Below are 8,013 nucleotides of genomic sequence, written 5' to 3'. Positions count from 1 at the left end.
AATTTAACCTGTCACGCAGATGCACCGTTCTTTGAGGTCCATTCGGTTCCCCTAAGAATAGGAAACAATGCAAATGGCACTACAGTGCCATTCAAGTAGTTTATACAGGGATTTTTCACGTTTACTTACTATGGGTTAACAGGTGAATCTCTTGTAAAAGCTCAAAATTCCTCTTTTTGTTGCCATTCCCCATTTAGACTTCTCAGAAGTGACTGCAGTGAGGAGCTCCAGTTCCTCTCATGGTGCAAACCAAGGAAAGGCTTAAGCAGGACATGCATATAAAGCTGTTGGTTTTTTTTTTTAATCAGTGCTGGAAATCAAGTACTTCTCCAATAAAATTCTAATAGTTGTACATGCTGCAAAGCCATGTGTTTAGTGGAGACACAATATGAGCTGTGGCAAGAGAAGATTAACCTTCTTCAATGCTACAGCCCACTGAAATATATTGATTTTGAGCTGAAAATATCATCTGTAGAAACAAAATACTGTGTTCTCATTGTTTAATCCTCGATGTCTCTGCTACCTAGTTTCATAACTGTAGATAAGTGATGCAGATACTTGTCCACATAAAAAGAACAAAGTTCAGGAATGCATGTCCCTCACGCCACCGCCAACACTCAGTGTCACCTCGCGTGATGCATTCACTCTCAGACCCAGATGATGGACTACATTTGATAATACACTTTTATCTCCTCATCTATAACCTATTGTTCATCCCCTGCACTGTATTATACACACTGAACCCTCTCTCACTGCGTCCTTTTGTGGAGCATATTGAATGTGAGATTGTGTCGACAGCCCTCCCTCCACCCTGCTCCAATGCATTGCTGTCCCGGGCGGAGCCCACCTAGCACAAGCTGGTTCACATCCACAGGACAGGAATCGCGCGGCATTTTCTCTCTTCCACGCAGCTACTTCACCTCTTCCATATCCCAGTGGGCTAGCTTTGCCATCATATCCTTTTAAAAAAAAAATCTCTCTTCCTCAAGTGTCTCCTTAAAGATCCACTTGCCGGTTTTGCTGCCCCTGCCATAACCCGATACTTCTCAAAGGCTTTATCTTGGCCACTCCCAGTATTTCATGAACATGAATTATGCTCTGAAGAATGCCTGTTAGGTATGATGCACCACTCCGAGTTTGCACCTGAGGAAATGCGAGGGTAGAGAGTTCAGCAAGGACCCTACCAGGTCAGAAGGTGAAAGCAAAAAATCTCAGTCTCCTACCTTTGACACCCAATTATGCTTCTGTATTTTGTTCTTCAAATTCTCCAAAATGCCTGGCTTCCAGACTTCCTAAAGAGTTCTACTACTCAAGTTTTAACCATTAAAGCTGTCATTTTAAAAACACCCCAGGAGACTCAGTCACTCCCAGGATTGCATCCTGCTCCCCATTACAGGAAAAATTTGGATCCCAAGTACCTGTTGTTGCTCGCCCCAACCAGCGGCTTCAGCGATGTGGCACCGCACTCTCCCCTGCCCAGAGAGTACCCGTTCTCCCAACACCCACACTCATCCCATACTGATCTCCCCTAAATACCTCAGCGGCCCCAAGGGGAGTGAAGTGCGAGCTCTTGGGGGATGTATTTGGAGACGTGGCAGGCCAGAGCCCACGGGCACAGGTGGGGGGTGCCATGCCGGCGCAAGCGCACTGCTCACCAGCGCCTTGGCAGGCAGAGAAATCTGGGGGCAGGAACTGAGCTTCTCTCACAGTTAGATGGCACCCGAGCAGGTGATTTGGGGAGGGGGGGAGCTAGGCTTTATCTTTAGATGCTGAGAGGGCAACCAGACGTTCCGGACAGTAATAGGAAAAGACGTTATTACAAGTCAATATTATGTTGAGAAATTTACGGGAGTAGAATATCGCCTTGCGCCAGCAGGTGAAAGTCTGGCTCCTCTGACTCCATGCTTGATGGTGGGAGAACAAAACTTATTTTGCCTGAGTAATTTAAACCAAGGTGTCATCCACCTGCACGCCGCATTAAGAACAGCAGCAATCATTTGGACTCCCTTTCCACTGAATCACCTGAAGAACATCTGACACAAGTACAAACAGTAGTCTTACCCTACCTACTTATTAGTTACTTGGCTGTGTTTGCATTTTGAGAGAAGTTACTGTATGTAAAGACACTGCAGAAAACAAAATAAGTAGATCCAAAAGGTGGCATTTCCTTCTGTCCTAGAATTTTCACAAGCTGGAGGAAAATATGGGGAATGCCTAAATTCCTGTTTCTCCTCTTGCTATTTCTATTCCTATAGATGCTGCTGTGACACCACCCAACAGCTTCTGTACCAACTTATATGACCATTTTAGAGGTACTGAGCTTTCCTCTTCCTATGGAGAGAGCTTATCGTTACCTCCCCTTTGACTGTTGGTTTGTTTGGTTTTTTTTTTGACAGGAATAAGGAAGTAAATGATGTACGACCAGAGACATTGTAATAATGTCCCCACCCAAAAGGCCTTATACTCAGGGGGTGTAAAATCACTACCCCACCGGAGACATCAATGAAAATGTGAAGACTTACAGCAGCAATGACCTGGCTCCAAAGCACTCTTACAAATAGTAATTAAAACCAACCAAATAACAACAATAATTAAAAAAAAAAAAAAAAAAGACACAAAAAACACTGCTGCAGGCTGCCCTGAATCATCCCTTTCCCAGCCTACTGCTACCAAACTGAGCTCTGGCACACTTTGCTTTTGTTCAGTGTGTGAGTTCCGGGTACTTTTATATATTGATCCTCTGCTATTTTTATTCATCAGCCAGCATATGCAGCAAAGCAGGTGTATGTGTGTGTATACGTACGTGTGTGCATGAGTATACACATGTACACATTCCTCCCAGGCTTGTTTATATAAAACCTGCAAAAGAATGGATTTGTTTTACTCTTAAAAACCGCAGCAACAGCTTGTTTTTGTTTAATATTAAAGTATTAGCTGGTTTGCTTTTGTTATCGGCTCATGCGAATGTAATTATCAATCTTATCCCATGAGTGCTTCTCACTTCCCTAACTTTGCTCCTCCAATCAGTACTATTTCCAGAGGCGCGGTGCAGCGCAAGAGAAGGAAAAACCACTAACCCTAGTGGAAGTGCCTCTTTTCGCAGCAGAAAGCCTTGTAGGATGACACGGGCAAATCAGGTCAGAAAACTTCCCTTTGCTGTAGTCCTAACACTGTGTTCCCACATTTCAGAGGGAAAGTCCATGACTTCCTTCCAACTCAAAAAGGTCAAGAAACAAACAAGAGAAAGCATCTGCTGTGAAGAGGAATAATTTTCTTTAAAGAATCTGACTTATGGTGGAAGAGAAAAATGTTTTTCAGGAATCCAGGTTAAATAACAACCAGACACGGTCCACTCCATACTCATAGAGCCATGGTCACATTTCTGTCCCATAAGCTCTGAGATTCCGTCTGTAGCTCACATCCCACCATCTATTACAGAAAAAAAAATATGCAAGAAACCACTTAGAGATAATACGTATTTCTTTTTTTGTCTTCCAAGTCCCTCACACTACCTCCCACCAAATGACCCCTCCATTTTCACATGGCTTGTTCACCTCTAGGGGGATGGAGAAAGTTTAATCCTTACAATCCATTCACTCCTCTGCTTCAGCAACTAGTGAAAGTGTCACTGGTAGCACTTCACACAGACATTGATGATTAGACTGATTCCATCACTTAATTTTCTATTGACCACTGAATGGGAAGTTACCTCCTCAAAACAAATTATTTCTTTTTGGATAACCTGCAACAGTTGTGGACTGAAAAATGAAACGGATGGCTGAGCAATGATTGCTTAACTACCTGCTTTGTGGAGATTTCCCAAATAGCAAAAATGCCAAGTAAAAACCTAACATGTCTGCCTAGAGTACGGCAGCCTTGCTGAAAAGCAATGTTCTTTAATTTTAAGGTTCTTCTGTTAATTCTTCAGTGCTGCACTAAGTGCTGTATGTAAAACCTATACAGCCAAGATACAAGGTCTTAGGTAACACCCCAAGGGAGCTGATTATACGCACATTTCAGAACGCAGTATTGCCTTGCCATAGATAACTAAGTTTTTCATTTAAATGCTTTCCTAAAAATTGTTCCATGAAGACTTCTGCAAAGAGCCCATCCAGGGACAAGTCAGGCAGCACTGTGGGAGTAAACCTTCAACCATGGTGTCCAAACCAGACAGTTTGTCTACTCCCAGTGTTAGAGTCAGTGAGGTAAAGGCCATCGCTTCTCTTTGGCCAGCACAGTTCAGTGTGAATGTGATAAGCAGTTGACAGCAAGTATGACCAAACTACTCTTAGTAAGGGGCCCAAAGAAAAGAACTTGATTAATGGAAAAGGTAATTAAGATGACAAAACCAAGCAGCTCTTTCAAAACGGGCCCATTCTGAATGTACATATCCATCTCAGAACCCATTTTACTGGCACACAACACCACAGAATTAAGGGAGGGGATATCCAGGATGTTCTTTTCTGGATTTACCAAATTTCACCTTAAAAGAAATTTAAACTTTTTTCTCATTTGAAACTGCTCCAAAATATCAATGGTCTGATAGTTAGAACTCCTCCTGTAAACTCCAGAAAACTGTGCTTATTATCCCCTTCATACGCATTTGTTTTGTTCATTTACTCTAATCTTGAATTTACATAATTATTTTCCTCCCCTACAGAAAAACTGTATAACTGTCACTCGTGTGTCTTTCTGTTAACAGTCTCTCCACGCCTCTTAACATCCACGTGGTCCTTTTCTGCATCTGTTTGTATCCATTTATCTGAATGTGGGTGAGAGTTGGGCTCCCAGTAAGGTCTCACTAATGCCCCATACTTTGACATTGGTATTTTCTATACATACAGGAAATCCCCCCCTCTAGGAGTTCCTAGGACACCATCTCTTTATTTTCTGAGCCACATCACACAGCAGTATACTATCATTCTGCTTCTGACTAGTATACCGACTACCAACTCACGACTGAAGTGATGAGCTCTTCTAGAATAAACCGTGATTAGCTTCTATTTGCATCACTACATCTTACCTAATTCTGTTCATCTCAGGTTAGATTCATCTTGTTGGTATATGGATATTCCAATCCTCCTCTTTATCGATGCACTCCACTAGTTACATGTCATAAGATCTTATCACCACAATTCTACTTTTTCACTAGGGTCTCTAAGGAAAAAATTAAATAATTTCAAATACAGTCTTTGAAAAATCCAGTTCACAGTCTCCTTTCCATCAGTACATTCTCTTTCCACCTTTGCCTTCCCAAGTCACCTTACAATGTAAGTAATCCAAATTTTCTCAAGTTTACATCATTTTCTCGCATGGTACAATATCAAATACTTTCCTGACAATTAAACATATGAGATCTACTGTATTTCCTCTGTCTAGAAAATCCTAGCATAAGGTAACAAGTTAGTCTGGCTTTGCTAAAACCACGTTGCATTTCTTCCTACCTTTCATTTTTCTCCATGTCTTTTGTTTTGCCCTTCAAAAACTGTTCTACATTTAAGTGTACTACAGCTATCAGGTTAGATCACCTGTATTACAAATTTTGTCTTTCCATTGAGTACCCTCATCTACTTGGCCCCCTTTACATGTAGCTTCCACCGCTTATCTAGTATTTAAAGTTAGATTGTACATTTTTGAAAAGGGAATATATATTGCATTCATTGTGCTGATGCATTTCCGTTGCCGCTGAAATAAGAAAACAGAATCCAGTAAAATTAAAGTCCTACTGAAGAACTGGAAAAGCAATGTTTCTCTTCAGATGGGAACGGTGGGCCATATGCTAAGAAATTTAAAACACATTACGAAGTATTTTCCTTGAACTTTTGTACTTTATTTTGTTCTGAACTTGGCAATTTTGTATCTCAAGTCAACTTCAACAGTTTAACTCTGCAAGTCCAAACCACCACGAGTTATGAAGCAGGCACATAGACACTTACTCTTTTTCTGTGACTACCCAACAATTTCTTTTATAAGCAAAACAACATTTTTTTCCTTCACTACAACAATACCTTCCCTTATTAAAAAAAAAATAAAAACTTCTTTCTTCTGAGAATTACACCCACCTGCGTATACTCTAAGGACTGTATTTCAGGTAACGATCGTCAGCAAAATCTGATGTCCTTTCTGACACAAATACAAAAATGTTTGTAGAGCTCCTCATGTAACTCCTCCCAGAACTGAACTGTAACGTGCAACAGAAAACAAACCTATTATGGCATGTTTCCCTTTTTTCTTTGATCTCAAGAGTCTTATTTTCTTTGCAGACCTTCATTTCTTAGTTAATAAATTATGTTTTATTCTGCATTTCAAGAGGATTACTGTTACCAAGAAAAATAAACTACCCAAAAAGAACCTCTCCTCTTCCACTCCTGTGAGAAGTTTAAGCACACTCAGCCCCAAGTTCAGCTGACTGCTGATGCATGGCACCACTAGCTTTCAAGATCTGCCCATAAAATAAGGAGAGGAAAAAACCAACCAAATAAAATTTGCCAAATTCACTTTAGACTGATTTATTTCACATACTTTCAAACATAACCAACAAGGTACCTCCAGCCAATTAACAAATTCCTATAGAACATCAGAAGGTGTAATGAAAAGCTGATTTTGCACTTTGGGAGCACTATGAGCATAAATTACATTAACAGGCAACGTTTTTCCTTTTTCTTCCCTCCCGGCTTTCTCCTCGGAGAAAACCCCTTGCTACCAGGCAGACCACCGCGTCCTCTTTGCTCCCTGGGTTTATCCCTCCGCAACTTCAGCCCGCTCGAGCACCTTCACGCATCTGAAATTCTTCCCACCGACGTTCAAAAAGGAGGAGGCCGAAGACCAACGGAAGCGGCGGCCGCCCTCCCGCCGGGGCGGCTGTCAAGGGCTGATCTGTACAGCTGGGACCGGCTCCCGGCCCGGCCCGGCCGGGCCCTCCCGCCGCCGTGGGGAGAGCGGCAAGCCCGGGGCTGAGCGGCCCGGGCGCCTCGGGGAGCGGGCGGGCTGCCCCGGGGTTGCGGCCCGGTCATGGCGGGCGGGCGCGGCGGCGGCCGTTTACGACAGCTCCCGGCATGCCGCCGCCGCCGCCGCGCCTACAACTCCCAGCCTGCCCGGGCCCGCCGCCGTTAACCCTCTGCGGCTCCGCACCCCCCGCACCCCCTTCCTCCTCCTCCTCCTCCTCCTCCTCCTCCTCCTCCTCCTCCTCCTCCTCCTCCTCCTCCTCCTCCTCCTCCTCCTCCTCCTCCTCCTCCTCGCACCGGGCCCTCCGGGGCCGCGGCCTGTCCCGGCTGCTCCGCGGGGGAAGGAAGAGCCGCCCCCGGCGCGGCCCGGCCCGGCCCGGCCCGGCCCGGCGGTGCTCGCTCCGAGCGGCCCGGCGCGGCCCGGCCCCCGGCCCGCGGATGCTCTGGCGGGTTTCTGTCCTCCCGCACTCGGGTTTCTGGTCCCCAGCTCCTGCTGCTTGTTACTGGCAGCGCTGGGATTACTTGCCCGCTCCCTGCCAGTTATTAAAAAGCAGGTGGAATAACCTTTCTTCTGACTGGGTTTGGTTTGTTTTTTTTTTCTTTCGAAAGACAAATTGTAATAAGTGAATTAACTCAAAAATAGCCTTGCAACCCCCAGAGAACTTTGGGACAAAGTTACCGGGAAATGCTGGGTTATCCTGCAGCGAAAGTAATGTGAAAACTCAGTCACGCTCTCATGTTTTGCCCTCCTTCCCCTCGACTCTTCATACAGGTGCTCGGCACACGTATGATTAACGCACACAGCACTTCTCCAGCTCCTCTCCTAAAATAAGGAGCAAGTGATGGGCATACCATCAACCCGCTGCAAACTGGAACACAGCCCGGAGAGACAGAACCCATTTCTAAAGTGAGCGAGGGACGGGGGGCAGAGAGCTGCACAAGTTGATGCAAGAGCAGCACCTCGGAGTAAAACCCACTGGGTCTCAGCCGACCCCCCTCCGCAGCTCGGGGTCCGCACCCACGCAGAGCTCACCCCCCCTACACACCTATTTTATTGTCGAATTTTTTT

The 8,013-nt window shown here is 44.8% G+C and overlaps 1 long non-coding RNA gene across 2 annotated transcripts; it reads right to left on the bottom strand.

The window, feature by feature from the left end:
* Positions 1 to 275: 275 nt before the first annotated feature.
* Positions 276 to 7,113, bottom strand: LOC116965855. 2 transcript variants are annotated; one of them, XR_006165156.1, is made up of 4 exons: positions 6,772 to 7,113; positions 6,063 to 6,181; positions 5,024 to 5,157; positions 276 to 3,429 (listed from the first exon to the last, which is right to left on the bottom strand). It is a non-coding gene; the product is annotated as an uncharacterized LOC116965855 (long non-coding RNA). The 2 variants fall into 2 exon arrangements; XR_004409716.2 differs by having other exon boundaries at positions 276 to 2,859.
* Positions 7,114 to 8,013: the final 900 nt, after the last annotated feature.

This window comes from Tyto alba, unplaced genomic scaffold (assembly GCF_018691265.1).
Source record: "Tyto alba isolate M040663 unplaced genomic scaffold, T.alba_DEE_v4.0 Super-Scaffold_18, whole genome shotgun sequence".
In the NCBI taxonomy this organism is placed as follows: Eukaryota; Metazoa; Chordata; class Aves; order Strigiformes; family Tytonidae; genus Tyto; species Tyto alba.
The sequence above is the reverse complement of the archived record's forward strand: the minus strand, read 5'-3'. Positions and strand labels throughout refer to the sequence as shown.